Source organism: Perna viridis, chromosome 9, assembly GCF_037379345.1.
Source record: "Perna viridis isolate PV_CMFRI_1.1 ecotype Kerala chromosome 9, ASM3737934v1, whole genome shotgun sequence".
Classification (NCBI taxonomy): Eukaryota; Metazoa; Mollusca; class Bivalvia; order Mytilida; family Mytilidae; genus Perna; species Perna viridis.
Window position 1 is genome coordinate 1,409,958 of NC_142453.1, and position 22,627 is coordinate 1,432,584.

The 22,627-nt window shown below is 32.9% G+C and overlaps 2 long non-coding RNA genes across 4 annotated transcripts; both read left to right on the top strand.

Moving 5' to 3' along the window:
- Positions 1-113: 113 nt before the first annotated feature.
- Positions 114-12,346, top strand: LOC148606052 (uncharacterized). 3 transcript variants are annotated; one of them, XR_015915223.1, is made up of 3 exons: positions 114-1,310; positions 5,385-5,704; positions 11,823-12,346. It is a non-coding gene; the product is annotated as an uncharacterized LOC148606052 (long non-coding RNA). The 3 variants fall into 3 exon arrangements; XR_015915222.1 differs by lacking the exon at positions 11,823-12,346 and adding an exon at positions 2,150-3,926 and having other exon boundaries at positions 5,385-6,919; XR_015915221.1 differs by lacking the exon at positions 11,823-12,346 and having other exon boundaries at positions 5,385-6,919.
- A 6,761-nt stretch (positions 12,347-19,107) lies between these two features.
- Positions 19,108-19,860, top strand: LOC148606053 (uncharacterized). Its single transcript, XR_015914953.1, has 2 exons — positions 19,108-19,204; positions 19,548-19,860. It is a non-coding gene; the product is annotated as an uncharacterized LOC148606053 (long non-coding RNA).
- Positions 19,861-22,627: the final 2,767 nt, after the last annotated feature.

Here is a 22,627-nt window from a genome sequence, read left to right on the forward strand (position 1 = left end):
TACAATAGTTTGGATGTACATGTTTAATGTAGGTTTATATACGTTTGTTCTCTCCTTCCTGGTTCCCCTAAGTTCACAATTATATTTAGATAGACATGCACAAGTCACATGATCTATGCATGATGTCATGGTAATTTTTAGGCTGAGGAGGTTGGACCCCAAACAAATTTCAGTGAATTTCACTTGATGGAAGGTAGCTTTCCAAACCTCATATTTACTGGACTTCAAAAGCCGTTTTACTATTATTTTGTGCATCTATTCATAGCATGTGTTACGTAAATCACGTAGTATTTTTATTACAACAAACGAACTATGCCTCCGAAGGGGTGGCAATGTGCATCGTATTTACCGTATAATTTACTAGAAAATTGGACTGCTGATCAGCTTTATACTGAACTTTCAAACTTGGAATAAGTTTCCTGGGAACGCGCGCAGATCCCACTTGGTTTCATTGTATAAATCATATGATAATACACGGGAGGTAACCGTAACAGCTAAAGAGCCAGATATTGGAACGGCTGAAACTAAACCTGTGAAGCCGAAAGATGGAACAGCTGAGATAATCATGGCCGAAACGGAACTTCCAGTAGTGCATGAAAAGAATAATAATATAAACATTAAACTTCTCACTGTAATTGGAGAATTATCAGCCAACGTCAACGCATTAAAGAAGGACATGAGCTATGTTACGAATGACATTCAAACGTTAAAAGGTACCAGACACGTTTTAGCAGCTACAGGAAGAACAGACCAGGCGGGGAGAGAGCTAAGGACAAACATGACTTTACAGCTCTGGGGTTGCCGAAAAACTCCAAGAAGACACAATACTTAACAGAATATATTTGAATCTTAACTTTACTGAAAATTTATATCTTACCAACAGACACAGTACATAAATTCTAATACATTCGTCAAAATTAAGTTTGGCTTTGAAAAGGAATCCTTGCCTTTTTTGGACACAGTATCACCTCTGTTACGCAAAAGTGTACTAGAAGGTAAGGATGTTTATTTGGCAACATTGCTCATACCACATTTTAGTCACTCTGAGGAAAAAACAATGAACGTCCTACCCCAGGCTAAATTAAACAATTGTCAATAGCAGAATTTGTTAACGTTTTCGGGATATACAGGATTATTAATGAGTGAGGTTTTCCCGCATAGACATGCTGAACTTAATCTTTATGAAAGAGACTTTATAGAAATGGCAAGCCGGTATGTTGATGATGGCTTTTATGAGTTCCGTAAGCTTTTTATTGCTAGTGCTGCAGCCCACCTCAATATCAAGGATTGCCAGTAGACGGGTCTGTCGGGTATAACATTATTCTATAAAATTTTGCCAATATGAAGCTAATCACTTGTTTAAATTGTCAGAGTATAAATCATTCAGTGGCCTTTTGCCCTAACAATGTTAGGAATGCTATTTTTTCTAGGATTACCCAGCCAATGTATAGAGATTCTAACAAATTTTTAAATGACAACAGGGATACCGATGCTTAGGGGAGACCTAGGATTACTTATTCTGGTTTAGAAATCAGCAATGACTTTAATGCAGAGAAAGGATGTATTCGATCAAAATGTAACAATTTACATGTATGTGCTATATGTAAGAAAGCAGAACAAGGGAAATCACATTGTATTCATTCGAAAAAATTGATAGCTCCCATAGTGTCATTCAAACCTTAGACACAAAGGCCCAGTGTCTACTGCTTTAAATATATACAATTTTCAAAAACTATTATGCAACCATCCTGATAGGAATTTGTGCAAAATTTAGTGATAGGTCTAAAATATGGCTTTGATATTGGTATTTCTCCATTACCGTCTTCCTTCATTTATGTAAAAAATTTGTTATCAGCTAGACGACAACAAGATATCACTTCAAATGTATTCAGTCGGAACTAGACTACGGTTTCATCTATTATCTATCTATTAATATACCGTACTACTTACACTACATTAATCCAATAGGCATTGTCGAAGGGAAATATTCCAAAAGACTTTGTCATCCATATTATTTAAAAATGTGGGAAAGGTAGTGGGCTATGCAAAACCAATAGTTCTGATGCATTCAATTAGTGCCAATAGCAGAACATTTACGGCCATTCCATTGTATTCATTGGGAGGATTAATATCATTTTTTTTATTTTAGATTAGTCGTATTCGGTAGTCGGTTAAGTACGAAAATATTTGACCAAATACCTCTTGCAATATGCTAGATAGCTGAGAATGTATTCAAAGTGAACAGTTTACATTTGTTAGATGACTTTCTCACAATTGACCCACAAAATTATGAAGCTGATAGAAGTATGGCAATATTAACCTTGTTATTCAGGAAGTTGAACATTCCAATTACACCCAATAAGACTGCTGGAATGACTCATTGTTTGGAATATTTAGGTTTGGTATTAGATATGTAATACATGGAAGCTAGGTTACTCAGGGGAAAAATCGGAAGGATTGGTGAAAACATATAGAAATTTCTGACTTTTAAATCATGTACAAAGAGACAATTACTCGGTATATTGGGTCATCTCAATTTTACATGCAGAGTTATTTATCCTAGACATTCATTTATTTCATATCTAAATAAGCTTTCACAAATGTAAAAAAAAAACTACATCATCACGTTTATCTTACCAAAGAATATACATTGGATATACATGTACAAATGTGGCAGAAATACCTGTCTGGATGGAATGGCCTTTCCTTCTTTCTAAATTATAATCATCTGATTTGCATTTATTCACTGATGCTACAGACTGTGCGTTTGGGGTATTTATGGTACCGTGTGGTTTCAAGGAAGGTTTCATTCACAGATTTTGCACAACAAAGAAGGTTCTATGGCCTTACTTGAGTTATATCCCATAGCTATGGCTATAGCCTTGTGCGGTAGTACTTTGTCTAGGCATAAAACTATGTTTCATTGCGACAACATGTCTATAGTAGCGATTATAAATAAGACCGCAAAGTTTCGACAGTTTTGCAGCACCATGGGCAGTTCAATTTCAAACACCTTGTATTCAGTGGAAAGATTTTATGATGTGAAGGAACGTTTATGGAACACTTCTTTTAGTAAAAATACAGCAACAGCTTATAAGACTGGTTTTGAACTTTCCTGCCAATTTGTCGCCTTGTATAGTATGGCTAACCAACCAGGAGACCCGCCTACTACAGACGAAGAGTTATTATTTTTTTTTTTTTTATCAAGCCTTAGATCTAAAATTAGCCACTATTAAGATTTATCTATCTGGAGTTAGGCTTTTTAACTTAAGAAAAGATAGAAAAGATCCACTCAAGTAGAATGATCGGTTAGAATGTATATTGAGAGGTATCAAAAGAATTCAAGGTTCTGATTTAGCTTTAAAGAAAAGACGTCTTGGAACTCTTATCTATTTTGTCAGAGATTTATGAATTATTTAAAAAGGGTTGTGTCCCCTTTTCTAGTCTCTATGATGTTAGAACTTTTTCAATTAGCCTTTTTTTGCTTTAACATTACGGGAAATGTACTGTTACCAGTAAATGGATCATAATAACTAATGCGAGATATTACTTCTGATATAAAAAAGGTCTTACTATGTTTTGAATTTGAAAACCTCAAGACTGATCCTTCAGACAGGGTGTGAATATTCATATTTTGAATCTGAAAGTATATAACTTGTACAATGTCTGAAACATTTCATTGAACTTAGGAGGACACAAATGCAGTTAGTTCTTCAGCTATTTTTTATAGACTGTAAAGGAGCACCATTGATTAGAAACACGTTTATTGACTGTTTAGACATGCACTATCTTCATTAGGTATTGATGATTCTAAATGCAGTTGTCATTCCTTTTCGTATAGGGGAAGCTACTACTGCTGCAGCTGCGGGAATCGAAGATCATTTGATTCAAACCTTAAGTCGATGGTCATCAAACTGTTATACTAGGTACATGAGGACTTCAGTAGATACAATTATACATGAACGAATCAAATGAATATTACCATCTGATGTTTATTGTTGACTATAGTGGGTTACAGTACCTACATTTAAATGTACAATGCATATAAATAGTGAGGCAATCTTCTTAGGGGCACTTGTAATACTCCTGTTGGCGTTTTCAATTCCATTTTTTTCTGGAATTATAATCCCCAATTCAGAATGCACAAATGTTTTTATGGTGTAAACCTGCTGGGCTCCTCCAGGTTATCTTTTACTTCCTTAATTTTTTTCAATGTTTAGAAATCAGTTGTGGCATCTGCCGGGCTTCCCCATATATCTAGTCCACAGCTTCCAAACGTCAATTGGTGTGCCTACCCAGGTACTAAGATAAGATTGTAGGCGTGTCTGCTGGACTCCCCAAGACACTAAGGTTTAGGATATAGGCGTGCCAGCCGGGCTTCCCCCAGGTACTAATATATGTTGGCGTGTCTGCTGGGCTCCCCCCAGGTACTAAGATAAGGCTTTAGGTGTGTCTGCTGGGCTCTCCCAGGTACTAAGATTAGACAAAATTTATACAGTATCTGCTGCCACCCCCCAGATACAATGCACTTTTGTTTTCTTTCAATTTTGAGTTCACTTGTATTTTCGTTTTTATATATTTCATGTATCCCCCATGGGTTCCCCCAGATACTTATTTATATAATAAGTTTGTTTTCTACGAGTAGCCCTTAGATTGCCAAATTATGTTTTATGTTTTTTTATTATTGAATATTGTGTTCATGTAAATATTGTGTACAGATGTTTTACTTAGTTCAAATGTAGTTATTTCAATATATTTATTAATGTCATGTGTTCGTGTTTACAAAGATGTTATAGGTTTTGACTATATACAGTCATTAACTTGTTAACTTGTAAGATACAAATGTACATTAAAACAAGATGTACATATACATGCATTTACTACATGTAGTTTGTTTTAATTCCATGAAAATTACACAGAAAATTTGTCAGCTAAAATGATGGAAAAGATGTGACAGAAGTTTGATATGTGTTGAACTTGCATAAATGGGCACCTTAAGAAGTGTTCCTCTGCTTAGTATGAATTGGGTTTCTCAGTATGATTAAATGCATAAAGATATACAGAATTGTACAAAATAATTTAATGTGTTGTTTTGGTGAAGAATGCATTTGGGAAGTTGTGTATCTTGTTCTTGAGATTATATATTGGCCTTTGTTGTGATTGTCCATGCAATTTACAATATCTTAAAAGTTCATTTCAAACGCCATTTATTTGAAAAGTACGTGCTTATTGAATAGGTTACAACAATTATGTTAAATGCATGTGGTAACCTTATACATAAAGCTATGAAAGCGATGACTGATGTTGCATATCAGCTTGGCTGGGTCAAAGCTTCCCTCAGTTTCTTTTTTATTTATTGACACAGAGTTCAATTGTATTTTCAGAGCGACAACTGTCATCTAGGGGCAACATTACATATCAACAGATTCAACGCAGGCTATCAAGCAGTAATAACGACAAAGGCTAGTTAATACAAAAATAGCTCATATACATAATTTGAATGGAGTAAGCTTCTCATCCAAATATTGAAGTTGAAAGTTCAAAAGGAACTGCCAACCAGCAAACTTAATGGGTATCGATGCAGCACAAACAATATATATATATATATATATATATATAACGTCTCAGAATATGACGACTCTATTTGCTACACTGCTCCATCGGATCAAATTGATACAGGGAAGATATGAAAACGTATAGAAAGGTCTGAAAAACTCCCAAAGATGTTAGAACTGTCAAATTTGCTATGCAAATTTAAAGTCGTTCCCTCCGCGGGACTCGAACTCGTACCGCTGTGACATCTATGGCAACACCGCCTGCACAAAGTCCAGCGCCCTAGACCACTCGGCCAGCTAAGCTATATAAAATATAGCTTTCGCTGGCCGGGTGATTCCTCCTCGTAGGATTAATCTAGGGATGTAACTTAGTACACGTTGTATGGTAATACGGGACAGTTCATCTAGGTGTTATAATGTAGGATCGAGGATCAAATTAATGATGCATGTCACAAAAAATCAATATTATAAAACGTCTCAGAATGTGACGACTCTATTCGCTACACTGCTCCATCGGATCAAATTGATACAGGGAAGATAACGTTAACTTATAGAGGGGTCTGTAAAATTCCCAACGATGTTAGAACTGTCAAATTTGCGAAGCAAATTTTTGGTCGTTCCCTCCGCGGGACTCGAACTCATACCGCTGTGATGTCACATCGTGTACTAAGTTACAGCCCTAGATTAATCCTACGAGGAGGAATGACCCGGCCAGCGAAAGCTATATTTTATAGCCTAGCTGGCCGAGTGGTCTAGGGCGCTGGATTAGTGCAGGCGGTGTTGCTATAGATGTCACAGCGGTACGAGTTCGAGTCCCACATAATTTTTTTTTCAAATTTAAACATTTTTAATCGGTAGGAGAGCAACATGATAAGCCGAAGAAAGGTTTTGCACAAATCTTAATTATATTTACATGTCGTAGTTTACCTAAGGTGACTTGTCAGTTGACCGAGTTGTCGCATTTCTTTTTTTTTTTTTTTTTTTTTGTTGTTGCACAACTACTTGTCCATTGCAAATACCTTTCGCGTAAGGAATAAGACTGTTCTAAGTCTTTTTGTTGAGTTTATAATATGTCTTGTCGGACTGAAATCATACCGCCAATTGTTCTTTAGTCATAGGAAAAAATGTTTTGGGTAAACGTTATGAGTATCTTGAAGAATAAAAATGTACACCAAATATATTATGATTAAGTGCTATGTTCTGGAATATAAACACATTATCAAGTTTTTCTATTAAGTTTTATTCAAAACATTATCTGAAATGAAGAATTTACATTCATTTCTTTTTTTTAGGTGTCAGTAATACATGATTTAAATTGTATACAAAAAGCAGCGCAAATTCATCATTAAATGGATATATCTCACTTTTCGTCTATCATTTTATTGCAAATTTGAACTTGCTTTGTGCGTGGTATGGTTCTATAAAGACTACAGAACTATGATTCTTCTTGAATGGACTATTATTACAAGCAATCAGATATCAATTGTTTTATTGTTTTATTAATCCTTGTTAAATATATGATTTCCACCTATTTGACGTCATAAAACCCTTTAATTTTGACACACTTAACCTCTTTGTTGATATTTAGTATCAACATCCTCACAAAGAACGTTCAATTTAGAGGCTTTGACGTTGTTTAAAATCGCTAGAGATATTCATTTTGGAAATCAAATGATCCAGGCTTTTTTTTGCCAATTCTGGTATGACGCATGAGTTGTGTTAAAGGTCCTAACACTTATTAGTTTTTTATATAATCATAAGTGTGAAATGCTCTTTTGCCAGGTATTAAATATCGTATTCGGAAGAAACTTTCGTAACATTTATTTGTTTATTAACCGTCGGATAAAATTCTTGTCAGTGGCAAGATAGGTCAGTTCGATTCCTATGGTATCCTGAAGACTGTAAAATATTAGATAATACATGTGTATGATATAAACACCAAAAAATAGATAATTATTTCTATATTAAGATTTTACAACGTTTTGCATACGCGCGAAAACCTCTTATGACCTAGGGGAATTGCTTTAGTTGTGTATTAACATTGAGCCGCAACAAAAAGTTCTTCATCTGCTGTTTTTTTTTTTTTTTTCGACACATATCAAAGACACCTTTTGAGTTTTTTACTTGACGACACAAATTGTAATTTAAAAAAAAAAAACTTCGTTAGTTTCATTTTGTTCGCCATGGTAGATCTTTTAATTTAGTTACTAGTTACGTATCAAATGTAAGGAGCCCAGTGCAGGTCCGGGTGTTAAAAGAATAGGCCTGCAGCAGCGCTAAGCTTGTCATAAAAGGCGACTAAATAGTGCTCTGCCGACAGAGCAACTGGGATGTGTGCCCCAGGTAGTGGAATGGGGTACCCCTGGCGTGTTACATGCTGGGGTTGTCAGGCTATAATACGGAAAACCTGACCGCAAACCATAGTGGTGCACCGTGTTGGGAAAGATGCCACGTTCCTCGCACGTTAAAGAACCCTGCTGTGGTATTCGATAGGAGTAGGAACCTTTGCGCTCCGCCACAGGAGGCTAAATTGCCCGACTTTACCCATCCCTCCCTTTTTCTAATGACAATCAAAATTTGTCGACCCTACTGTCCTTGTGTCCCATCCCGTATTTCATTTCATCATCATTTCATGTTCAGTTTATCACCCGTTTCATGTTCATCGTCTGAATATAGCTGAAATATTGCTGCTCGGACGTTAAACCCCAACAAACAACAAACAAGCAAAAATCAAATGTAAGGGAAACATCAACGGAAGGTTGGTACAAAATGGTAAAAGTATTTTCTAACCACTATCTGTATGACACAACTGCATATTAATACATTAGTCGTTAGTCATCATTTGTTTTGACAGCATGAAACGGTATTTTTACAAGGTAAATATTAACAGAAGTAATCCTTATGTGAATAAATGTATGATGTGTAAAAAATATTTCCTTGTCCTTTTCTATATCCCAACAAAGAAAGAGAACAAAAATAAGCAAATGATATTCATGCTTCATGCTTTTAGAAGTTTTTGTTTTACAATTAGATTTGCTAGATATAAAAATAATACACAAAAATTGCGTTTGAGTTTTACCATCTTCAATTTGGTCACTAACTTATTGAATATTGTGCTTGAAGTATTTACATTTTTTAAGTAATTGATTTTGGCGATTAATTATTATAAAAATTCACTTTAACAAAGATCCACTTTAAAAAGTACCTCACATATGCATACAATTAAACATTTTAAAAGTGCATTACACAAGGAAGATTAAAGAATGACTCATAGTTAGATGTGATATGATAAGACATTATAAATATAGACTATGCAGGGGGGAAGGTTCTCTTTCACCAAAACAACTGTGTTTTTGGTATCAAATTCATAGGTTTGTACATTACAACCAGATAACTAATATAGTATGACTAATGCTATAAAAGCATAAGAATAAATATTCCAGTAAACTCTATATGCAACGTTCTATTCTTTGTGATTATACAGAAAAAAAAACGAAATTGCGTTGAGCAATAAAAATACGGTACGGGCCTGCTATGCATTACTGTAAATAAAATATAATTAAATTAAAATTTAATAAAGTTTTTTTTTCCGCTTAGCTTTTGTTGTATCGTAGACTAAATATTGATCAGATTAATCGGTAAATTGTTTAGGTTACATCCTTGTGTAAGAAATAAGAAAACAAGAAAAGTGTTAGATGTTACTTGAAACTAAAAGCGGGCATAATCATTCCGAGACTTACATGTCATAAGTATAGGCCAAAAATAAGGGAACCTAGAAAATAAGACAATGTGATGCTTCACAAATCAGTTAATTATCAAATTCATTCATTTTCAATCCACGTGTTGTGGGTATCAAATTAAATAAAATAATTGACGAAAGTCTTTATATCAACGGGATACTCTGCTGGCACATATTAATTCAACTCGAATTAGAGGTCCATTTATATCGAATCGAAAATGTTTGGAAGTACGAACAACATATACGTTCTATCCATATAATTTATGTAGTAATTTAAACCTGTTGAATTGGTGTTTATTGATTTATTGAAAGTGATCACTTAGGATATAAAGTTTAACGGATTATGTATACAAACACTGGCTTACGGTAATAACCGCAAACCGCAGACATTACCAGAACATTGTCAACGCTCGATATACAACCGTGCAAAGCTTACAATATTGTAAAGGGTGATTCACTAAAGAACTTGAAATTAATCTTTTAAAACTTTTATGACACAGCTAATTGTTTGTGCTCCGTTACATGATTTTATCATTACGCTAACTATGTTAACTGTCATTTTGTAATCTTACATGATATTTTCAACCATTGTAAATTTATTTTAATGATTAAGATTACATTCTTTTGATTTTGCTATAACCTTTATTCCATGGATTACTTTTTCAAACTCTAGTGTATATCATTAAGGACAAATCATATCTGAGTTTCAAATAAAAAGTCAAGTTCAGGGTAGAGCAGGAAAAATAAATACCCCCAATCGTACATTATTTTAAAACCAGGCCAAAAATCCACATACATGTATATGATAGCAAGATTCAGTATATCAAATCAACCTAGATAAACCAGATATAAAATTCACTTGATGTAATTTATCTCTATGCACCCCATTTATTTAGGACAGACTCACCATTTACTGAATAAAATGCTGTGCATTGTGCAGCTTTAACTTTTTTTCTGTCTTTCGAAATTAGCATTTGATATTTTGGTAGAACACATACATATAATGCGTCGCATACCACTGATAGCGGCCTCGACCTTTGATCTCAAAATCAAATTCCTGTTTTGTCTCTTTTTTTTCGGTAACAAATTCGTGCCTGGGCTGCAACTTTTTTGTCTTTGGATGTCGGCTTCTGATTTTTGGCATGCAAGTAGATTACATAAAGTATGTTTGGCATGCACCACCATGGATAGTGGCCTTTGACTTTGCACATTGACCTCAAAGTGAAACTTTTGTTGTTTTTTTTTTTTTCAGTGACAAACTCGTGTCCAGTCTGTAATTTTTTGTTCTTCAATTTGGGCTTCTAATATTTGGTTTTTGGTAAATCATCTAAAGAATATGGGTAATATACCATGGATAGTGGCCTATGTCATTTAAATTTGACCTCTAGATCAAATTCCTTTTTTTTTTCAGTGAAAACCTGTGTTTGGAATATTTTTGATTTCATACTTCTTTTTCAGCTGGTAAATATTTCTACTGAATATGAGTGCTTCATTATAAACTAAACAAAATTGTTTTGGAAAGCTTTTTCCAAATCCATTTCATACATAATTGCCCAGAGACTGGGGGTGTTGGCTACAGAAATGGATTCCGTCTCAACGATTTCTAGTTTCTTCTCTGATATCAAATTCATTGACAGCTGTAAAACTTGAATATTGTTTCCATATTTGACCCACCTCTTTAGTATTTCAGACATTTCAATATGTATTTCAAAGAACATTTTATTTTTCTAAAACTTGCAGATCTTACATGTATATTGATTTGTGTTTTATGTAATTGTATGAAAAGACTAATTTCACATTATTATATCATACCGGTATTATGTTGTTGTTACTGTACTATTAAATAAAAAGCAATTACAATTGTGATATATGAATTGCAAATATGGTCTGTTATAAATGAATGGTACAAGTCACAAACAAACAAATTATATTGCCAAATGTTGCTTTTACTAAAGTTTATTTACATTTTTTGATGAATATCAATGTGCATTGTAATTTGACTTCAGAAATGAAATTGTTGTTGTGAGATAAATACTTTGTTCTACATAGTGATCAAAAGCACGATGATTCTAGCGGGGACCAAATGAATGTAATTCAGGGACAAATACCACACATGGAGAACAGACAGATACAAGAAAGAACAATAAATAACCGAAATAATACAAAGTAACACAAGTAGCAACTCCTCGGACTCTACTAGAACTTAAAACATAAACCAGGTGCACCGGTGGTGTAAACGTGCTCTGCTGAGATACTCATAAAAATGCAGGTTTTGGGTTGACTAAAGAGAAAAGAAAAACAATGACCAGCGGAACAAATCAATTTCCACAGTGTAAATGGATACACCACAACGATCATAACACTTCTGTAATGATGATTTCAATCTTGTAGCAACATAGCCGTTTTATAGAAGCCTAATTGTAAGAAGTCTAGCGTGATACAAAACATTCCATAATAAAGGTACTTATTTCACTATATAAAGATATGTTATTTATTTTGAAACTTCACCGTTTTTCTTTATGTTTCAGGCAACCAAGACTATTTCATCTATGGTGCACCATCCTAGTCATGGTTGTTTGACAGATACTTGTTTCACTTTCGTTTTATCACAGGTGATATACAAGGCGACGAAAGACATTTGAAATTTTCGGATGAAATTTGGAGATATTTGGCTTGCATGGGTGAAAATAGCATATATATTTTTAAAATACCATGGCAAAGGATGTAAAACAAAGACATAGTTTATGCGCATTCTTAACCAATCAAAATCTAGGATTCTTATATTAGGTGTAATTAAATTGACTTAAAATAAATCTACATAAAAGATGTAGACTGTAATTGATTGGACTTGTTGCTATAATACTTTCATATATGCCTTAGATAACCCCTGATTCTTTATCACAATTGGTCTTTGAAATATATTGTTTTAATTTTTACAGTCGTGTATCAAGAGGATTTCATCCGACGGCTCCCGTGATATAATTTATGGTATAATGATATCTTGATTAACCGATTTGTACTTAACTTCAAGGTCAAATGTAATTCAATTCGAGATTTTCAGGAGGATGTCATAGAAACAATTGTAATGATACCTTCTCGTTTTATGACGAAAGGTTTTCTGAAAATTGGATATACTGAGAATATATTAGATGACTTGTTAAAGTTATCTTTACTTTTTTAAAGGAACAATGACTAATGACTCATTATTTGTAGGATAACATATTTTTTGTACTCTATTGCATTCAGGTCTAGCAACATCACAACGATATAAAATATATAACGTAGAACTTAATAATGGTAGAACACAAAATAAATAAACTTACATATCATATTTCTACAAGAATAATCAAGGGGACCAATGTTATAGCGGTATTCAAAAGCATGTAATCCAAGAACACAGACCAGACATGGAAAACAGACTTACACAACAAAGAACATGAAGTAACTAAAATCATACACAAAAAGTAACAAAAGCAAATGAGCAACTCGGACTGGAAAAATGGACCAGGTCCACCGGTAGAGTAAGCGTCCTCTGCTTTTCTAGAAACACCCACCGAGTTCCTCATAAAATGTCAAGTACGGGGTAGACAAACGAGGAAAGGAAAACTATGACGCGTTGAATAAATAAGTTCTCATGGCGTAGATGCATGCCGATAACGATCCATGAGTTCATGATGGCGACCATAAAACTTCTGCAGTGATGACTTCAATCTTGTTGCATTATAACTCTGATCCAGACGCCTTTTTTTAGAATATTAGCGCGATAAAAAAAAAGCGTTGTTTCGGCAATCTATGGTATAGCGTATGAATTCTGACATTAACACTCCATACGCAGGTGCTGAATGGATGTTGCCACATATAAAAGGAAGGTTGACAATTTTGAATGAAAAGTCATCATGTTTCTTGTAAAGTGTGGTCAATAGTTTTCCTATACCATCGATTTCTAAGCGAGGGTCAAGATACGAGGCTGACCTCACAGTGTATGTAGTATCTTTATATCGAGTTCTTTGGGGTAGATGCAATGTATCAAATCCCGAAATTAGGATTGATTAAGGATTGTACGTCATCTATACAGCGGAAACTGAGATAAAATGATCTCGCTAAACGAAATCCTTTTTTTGGATAAGATCAGCTATATAGTCAGCCTCATAAGAGTGCAGGAATAGGTCGGCAAGCAAAGGAAAACAATTTGTTCCAATTGGAATGCCGACAGACTGGATATATATGTTGTCAATTGAAAATTCCACCGTTTGTTAACATTTTCCTCTGTATATTTGGAAGATGCTTTGGAATTATGTCTTACAAAGTATGAGGAATCTGTACCCAAGAACTATATATTTGTATCTAGGTGTACCATCTTTTTGGGAAAAAAACTGTGATGTATAATGTTGTTTAACTCGGGATTTTAACTGAATATGGGTAATAGAAGTATAACGTGTTGACAAATCATAAGTTTTAATGCTATTTTATTCTGATAATAGTCTTTCACTAATTGTCTCCAGAAATTCTTTCGAATTTTTCGGGATAAAAATTGAATTAAAAGAATATAAAAAGTATTTAAATCTTACACTACTAGTAATGTTAAAATAAGGTCTAATCTATTTCTCTTCTCTTTTAATGTACATTTACAAGGTGGAGAAAGGTGAATGCAAATGAACTAGGATAAAATTGCAATTAAAATGGCCATAATCATAGTATGACATCTATAGCAAGGAAAAAGACCAACATGATACAATGATCGTCTCTTTTCATTCATTATACTCAGCGTCACATAATTAACATACTGTTAAAATTTGAATAAAAATATTTTCTACGACTTTATTAACACCTACCGTCGTTTAAATTGTCTTAAATGACTTGCTCATTCGTTTAGCCAAACGGCTTCTCCCTAAACATTGAATCGTTAAATTCCGGTCAGATTTTAATTCTCGGTGCCAATATTTACATTGTAAAAAGTCGGCCACGTTTACAGTGATCGGGTGCTAGGAGATGTTGCTTACGTTTAAATGGTTTGTCCAAAAACCGAAGAACCCAGAATGCATTTCGGCGTTATTTCGGATATCTCGGATTTATTTTACGGGAACAACGTACAATACCGAGAAGTTGATCAAGCAGACGATTGTCACCGGAGATCGACGGGAACTTACGAACTTCGTTTGTAAACAAATCGTCCCGTAGAAACCAACATGGCGGATATTAGTATGGGATTTTCCCGTAAGGATTTGTTACGCATGATTTAAGCTAATAAGCGACTTGTTTAGGGAGAGGCCGTTTGGCTAAACGAATCAGCAAGTCATTTAAGACAATTTAAACGACGATATGTGTCAATAAAGTCGTAGAAAATATTTTTATTCAAATTTTAACAGTATATTATTTATGTGACGCCGAGTATAGTATGTTTGTGTTTTCGTTGATGTATAGAAAAGTCATGCATGCAGAGACTCTTATTATACTTGTTTTTTTAAGAAAACAAAGCATATTTATACTCTGTTTTCCATGTCTGGTCTTTGTCCCTAGATCCTTCTGAAAACCGCTATAACCTTGGTTCCCTTGATTAATCTTTAAACAATAACATGATTCCTGCATTAGTCTTATCAATCAGTTCAGCCATGACATTGTACCTAGGTGTTAAAGGTTATACGAGATGAATGTAACTTTTCAATACATATACACATGATTAGTGGTCAAGCATAGAGAGGGAGATAGTAGGCATTCAAACACCAGTTTGGCTTATTATATATATAAATACTACGACAAGATACATGCTACCAATTGAACTAAGGGAACTTTTGTTTGCTATCACTCTTTAACGAGTTTTTATTTAGGGGAAGTATATAAAGGTTGGCTTTGTCGCATTGATTTAATGGTTGTTGATCTTATATTAAACTAGGCTTTATATTTACATTCTTATTTTTGCTCATGGAAACTTACAATATATACAACCCAGTGGTCTGACTTGTCTGAATCCGAATTATATCATATTTTATCTATCCTATTTATGAAATCTCGCAGTCTCCCAAATTTGAAAATACGCAAAACACTGAGGCTTCATTCCTTGCACTGCATATGGTTGAACCTATCGGTGATGTGGATTTAACTTCCTTTTTCGATAATTCTGGTTCTGAGTACTTCTTGTTCACAATTAATATTTTGATAATGATCTTCCTACATTATTATATTTCAATGCTGCTGATGAGAGGTTACTCATTGACAAATGTGTACCGCATATCGAAATTTACAATATATAAAACTGATATATTTTGTATTGTAATAGTGCAGTTTAGCCTATGTTGTGATTTTCAATATCTTAGAGTCAATTTTAAACATAGAAAACTATTAATGATTACCAAGAGTGTTTTCTCTATGTTTTTAATCGAATCAACGCTAATTTTGGCAGCCTTTTATTGCAAAGTACGTGTTAATTAAATGGGTTATAACAATTATGCTAAAAGCACTATTGGTGTCCTCAATATGTCAAGCTATAAAAGCGATGACTGATGTTGCATGTCCGTTGAAAAAAAATCAAAATGCTGATTAACATTTTCGCAAGATTTGTGTATCCTTGCAGTTCTAGTCTAAAATACTCATACTGTTAATGTGAAATTCATCATGTGTGCCAAATTTTAATTATATATGAAACTCTGTTCATTTAATTGGAACATTTTTGTTACGTCAATTTTGAATGAGCTTGGTTTGTTCAAAGCAACCCTCAATTTCTTTTTTTTTTTTGTTTTGTATTGAACATAGAGTCCAGTTGTATTATCAGAGCGGCAGAGGGTTGTTTAGCAATAGAATAGTTGTGCCTAAATGTAAGATTGTAATAATGGCTATTATCAGAGTTACATGTATAATCTCCTATATTTCACCTAGCAGGGATTTATTGTACTGTGTTCTTATAAATCTTTTTTTTTCAAAAAACAAACATTTTTAACCTGTAGGAGGACACCATTATAAGCCAAAGATAGATTTGGTACATATCTTAATTATATTGTCGCTGCTTGTCGAAGTTTACCTAGGGTCACTTGTCTGTTGACTGAGTCGCATATTTTTTTGTTGCACTACTACTCGACCATTTCAAATACCCTTCGTGTAACTAATAAGTTCCAGTTTTTTATGAGTCTTTTCGGACTGAAATCAGACTGTCAGTTGTTTTTAGTCTTAGGAAAGTTGTTTTAGGTTAAGGTTATGAGAATCTTCTATCGAATGAAAGATAAACAGGTACACCAAATATATTATGATTAAGTGTTATTCTCTGTAAAAATAAACAAATTGTCAGGTCTTTCCTTTTAAGTTTTATTCAAAACATTATCTGAAATGAAGAATCGACATTCATTTCTTTATATTAGGTGTGAGTAATACAAGGTTTAAATTATACGAAATGCAGTGCAAATTCATTCATTAAAGGTATATTTCTCACTTTTCTTCTATCATTCTATTGTAAATTTGAACTTTAGGGTTCTATGAAGTCGACAAAACTTCCAATTCTTCTTCAATAGACTATTATTATTGACTACCAGATGTCAGTTTTTTTTGTTTAATAAATCCTTGCTTGATTTGGGATTTCCACCTGTTTGACGTAATAAAAACTATCAATGTTGTCACACTTAACATTTGCTGACATTAAGTATCAAAATCATCACAAAGGAAGTTTGATATTATCCTTAAACAGACCAGTTATTATTGGACAGAGACTGATACACCATAACAGTACGTGCTTCATATTGATTAACATAACAACTAACGTTGTGATTACTATACTGTGGTAGCAACATAACCGTAGACTAGTAACCAAATCGAAAGAAACCGAGCACGGTACAGATAGTCAGTGTATTGAAGGTAAACAGTGGTATGACGCATGAGTTGATATGTTTTCATATAATCATAAGTACGAAGTGCTCTTTTTCCAAGTATTAAATACCGTTTTTGTAAGTGTACCCTATTATATACAGGTAGATCGTCTCGGTTTTATGTATTCAGATTTAGGCTATTTATTTGAATCAGTACTAACGCTCTTGTATTTTTGCCGATATTCCAGGAGCTACCATGTTGCCTGTGTTTTAAATTATATTCCATAATGTCCACTACCCTATTACCTATAACACATTATTTTGACACGTGATGATCATCATGCACATGGTTGGGTAAAACATCCTTTTCTAACATACCAAGTTTGCAATTTTTTGTTTACCATCGAGAAATATGGTTGACAATCCAAATGATATTCACATAGATGTATCACGTTATAATTTAGCATGCATCAGTTTGTTTTTCTTTTAAATGCAAATCTTTTAATTCCAAAGTTTGCCCTGCTCCATACATTGTGTAGGTAGATCGTCTCTGTTTTGTGTTCATGTTAAGGTCATGTAGAGCAATTATCAATTCCTATCAATTTCTTTTTCTTTTCAAATGCTCTTTAATGCTCCCAATTTTTACTGGAGTCCGAGGTACTCATTTACTTTTGTTATTTGGTATGTATTATTTTTCATTTTATATTCTTTGTTGAGTGCGTCTGTTTTCTACGTTTGGGTTTTGTACCTGGATTACAATTTCTTGATTTCAACTTAATTTTTGGTTCCCTTGATTACAATAAACCATTTAGAGCTTCCGGGGTATTGATTTTTTTATGAAACTTATAAATAAGTTTAAAGATAAATCAAACAGATAAGTAACAACTGATGATCCTCGTATTTACCTAGTTATAACTGTACTAGCATCATTTTCGGAAATTAACTTGTAGTAAGGAAGCAAGAATGGATACTTTATAACATTTTCACACCTGGCCCAAATGAGGAAATAAATAGAAACTGTCACTGTCCTAACTTCTTTTATTTTTGTTTTATTAAAACAATTTTGACCTTTAAATGACAAGTGTTATCCAGGTTCGCAGTATTTAAAACTTCTAACAATATTTAAATACTCCTTAAATATAAAAACGGAACGTACTATTTTGAATAATATTAAAAAGAACGTAAATATTAAATCTTTCAAATGATATAACAAAAAATATGTGGTTTATCATAACAATTTAATAGACAGAGTGTCAATGGAGCGCACCAATTAGAATGTTTTCGTTCTGTAGTGGTTATAATAAAGTTCCTAGTTTTCGTAGACATGTGGGTCGTCACATATCAAAATATCGAGCTTTCTTAATGGACGATACAAAATAAAACTCATGTAAAAAGATTTTATGTTACATTAAAAAAAATGTTAGTTTCATTTTGTCCCCATTGTAGTTGTTTTATTTAGTTACTTGCTTTTGTCATGAGCACGTTCAGCACTTACGTAACAAACGTATGGAAAAAAAACATCAACGGAAGGTTGGTGCAAATTGGTATTTTCAAACAATATATGTATGTTTCATTAAGTCGTACATGCGTATTATACACTAGTCGTTAGTCACCATTTTGTTTTTTTACAACAATAAATTCGTTATTTTCGCAAGGTCATTATTGAAAAAAGTAAACTTTATGTAAATAAATGCACAATGTGTCAAAATTATTTGTTTGTCCTTTTCTATAACCAAAAAAAAAAAAAAAAAAAAAAAAAAAAAACCGAACCAAATGCCATTCATGGTTCATGTCTCTAAAAGTTTTTTTACCATAAAATAATACACAACACTTGCCCTTGAGTTAAATTATCTTTAATTTGGTCAATAAGCTATTTACTAATGTCTTGAAGTACATGTATTCAGTAAGTGATTTTGGGGATTAATTATTATACAAATTCACAGTAATTTAAAAAAAAACCTCACGTATGCATACATTATAACATTTGAAGAGTGCATTACACCCGGAAGATCAAAGATCAACTGATGGCTAGATATGATATGATATGCTGATATAAATATAGAGTATAAAGAAGACGATTCTCTTTCACAAAACCAAATGTGTTTTTGTCATCAAGTTCATAGGTTTGTTTATTACAACCACATTACTTATAAAGTATGACTAATGCTATACAGGCATAAGAAACCTCTATGTGCAAAGTACTATTTTTTGTAATTATATCGAAAATAAAAACGAAATTTCATTGAGCAATACAAATAAGGTAAGAGCCCACTATGAATTACTGTCAATCAAATCTAATAGCAAATGTGGAATAGATGGCCAAGAGAACTAGTCGTCGTGAAAAGGCACCAATGAATCCAGAAAAAAACAAACTGATAAACGTATATATTCCATCATATTCTACGGTGCATTTGATTCACCAAAAGAGAGCAAGTATCTAATGTTCAAAGTGTTGGCGTATTTCAGGTTTATCTGAGTTTGGTTTTGACTAGTTTCACTGTTTGATCCTTGATGTTGGGTAGATCGGCGAGGAAACCAAGACATAAACCATTTATCAGCACAAGATGCCGTTATGACTTTTTAAATTTTATTAGATGTTATTTTACTAGATATATTAAATCTTCAATACCAGATCTCGAAAAAAAAGATATGACTGACTGGTACAGGGCTGAAAATTATCAATACTTTATTGAGCCTATGATGTACATAATTGCTCCAGCAAGCTTTGTTTGAGTATTGTAGACTATCAAATGTCAATATTATTTATTGTTTGATCAAACCTTGTTTGATATCATATTTTGAACTTTTAGACAACATACATCAGAAAAGTTTTATCACGTTTGACCAAATCAACTTTTTTTGTTGACATAGTGTATCCAAATCAGTCATATGATGTAAATATAACACGTTATGACGTTGTTTTGACACACAATGAGGACATATAAATCACATTCTATTCTATCTTAAAATTGAGGTTATTTGTGAATCTACAAAATACAAATATATACCAAGAAGTTCAAAGTATCCAACTGTCGTCAATTCATGTCTTCATTTTATTACATTAAAAAGGGGACCTTTTAATTTGACGTGTCAAAAATTTTCACGACATTTATACTCAGAATAAGATTTATAAACTGTCTAAATATTCAAAGTAAAAGGTACGTATTAGTTCAAATATATTAAAAAAATAACTTAGGAGACGGAAACCGTTATCTTATTGCGATTTTATGTTACCTCATTTTATTTCGATTTAAAATTCATAAAGCTCTAATAAGTAACGGCATCCTGATGATATATATATTTTAATACAAAATAAATAAATAAATAATTAAAAATAAAAACTAAAAAGAACGTACATACAACAATCATCAAGAACCTCATTCTACCTATCAAATGTATAATTTAATTTTTGTGTACATACTATCGAAACTGTCTGCAATATGAGAGGTTGAAATGATCTTCGATCATTTAAATACTTACGTTTGTTTAAGTCATTGTTTTGAAACTGACACATGCTTGCATGCATTATGCAAATAATTCTTTTCAGGTGGTTAACGATATTAACGATAGACAAAAGTAACAAATCTTTCAATGTCTTCTGTTGTTTTGTCATAATTGTTAGGTACTTTATAATAATTTGTTTGTTTTTTTTTTTTTTTTCATTTAAAAGCACTAATTCATAAAAATGTCTTAAAAAGTCTGATTAGTTCTTGAGACCATATTAACAGCTGTTGTGACACTTGTTTTACCCACTTTATAATACCTTGGCATGGTAGAGACAATTCACCGCCTAAGCAAATAGGTTTCTTTTTTTTTAAATTGCAATAGACAAAGTTAGTACGAACATTATACTACTTTCTTTGTTTTTTCGAAACTTCCTTGATTTAGAAAGTCAGATTGTCAGTATGGCTATCTCGTTAAAATATTATTGATTGTTAGCATCTTAAATATGATGAAAAATAAAAGTAAGAGAAACTAAAATCCAAAAACAAAAACAAAAAACAAAAACAAGACAAAACAAAACAAACAAAACATCTACAGAAAGAAACAAAAACGTAGAAAAAAGTACAAAGGATAAAAAGAAGAAAAAAGCGAAAAAAGAAGAAGAAGCCGTTTTGTAATATGGTCGAAAATCTATTTTTTTCTGACACAATCCGTCTGTGAAATGTTGCACTGTTGTTGTTGTTGTGGTTCTTTTGTTTTCCTTCACCTGTTTTTTATGTATATATTTCATTTTGTAACACAAAGATGACCTTGTTACCTAGGAAACAAGTATAAGGCTCTCAATTGTAATCTTTTGACCTCAACTCGGTATTTTTAATACTAGTACATGTATGAATATATTTTTAACTTGAAATTATTGAATTTGAGATAAGGATCTTGACCAACACTTAGAGATCGATTACGAATTAAAACTTTTGATAACCTATACGACAAAGGGAATGACTTTTCATACCGTATTGTTAATTTTCTTTCATCTGTGGCTATAATCATTCAGCACCTGCGTATGGGCATTCATACCTTATGCCAGAGCTTGCCGAAACTACGCAGACCTTTTCAACAACGCTATACTTCTTACAATTAGGCTTTTGGTACAAGTTTATGCTGCTGCAAGATTGAATTCATCACTTTAGAGGTTTTATGGTTGTCATAATGAACTCGTTGATCGTTTTGGTGTATCTATCTGCACCATGATAACTGATTTGTTGTTCAACGTGTCATTGATTTTATGTCAATCTCTCTATCCCGTGTATGTGTATGTCTGTTGCCATGTCTTTTCCTTTAATTGGATCGCATTGTTGTGATTTCTGCTACAATCTAGGTTAATTGTTTATATCTTCTCAAAATAATTTATTTGGTGAAATTTTGCAAAATCCAATATTCAATATATTCCAGTAGGCCTAAATGAGCACATTTTTTAAAATCAAGTTTCAACCCCGATATGTCTTACACGTTCGAAGAGTAGGGTCATTAAGTGCAAACATTTTAAGTTCTTAGAGGGTAAGGTTGTCGCATATCAAATGAAAGGTCTTAAGGCGAACATCCGAAATATCGATGTATTGCCCCGAAAAAAAAAGAAGAAAAAAAAAAGTTGGGTGTAGTAAACGCGTGTAAAAGCTAAAATATTTTTATATAGTAAGGTTGCTGCATATCAAATTAAATATCATAACCTGTAAATCAAAAATTCAGTTTTGTTGTATGCAAAAAAAACCAGTTGGGGTTAATAAGTGCAAAATGATTAGATCCACAGAATGAAGGGTTGTATATCCAATGAAAGGTCATAAAGTTTCCTTACAAATATCATGATTAAAATCTCGACGATTGCATTTGACAGGGTCACCAAGTGAAAAAAAAACAATCTGCTGTAGAAGGTTAGCATATTATGTATCAAACTAAACGTATGTACGTGTATATTACAAAGAGAACGTTTGCAAGGGAAAGACCTTTCTAGTGTTAAACAATCAATTGACATACTAGTTTTATTTGCTGTTCATAGATAAAATATGCCTAAAAATATATATAAAACAGTCATTTCGGAGACAATT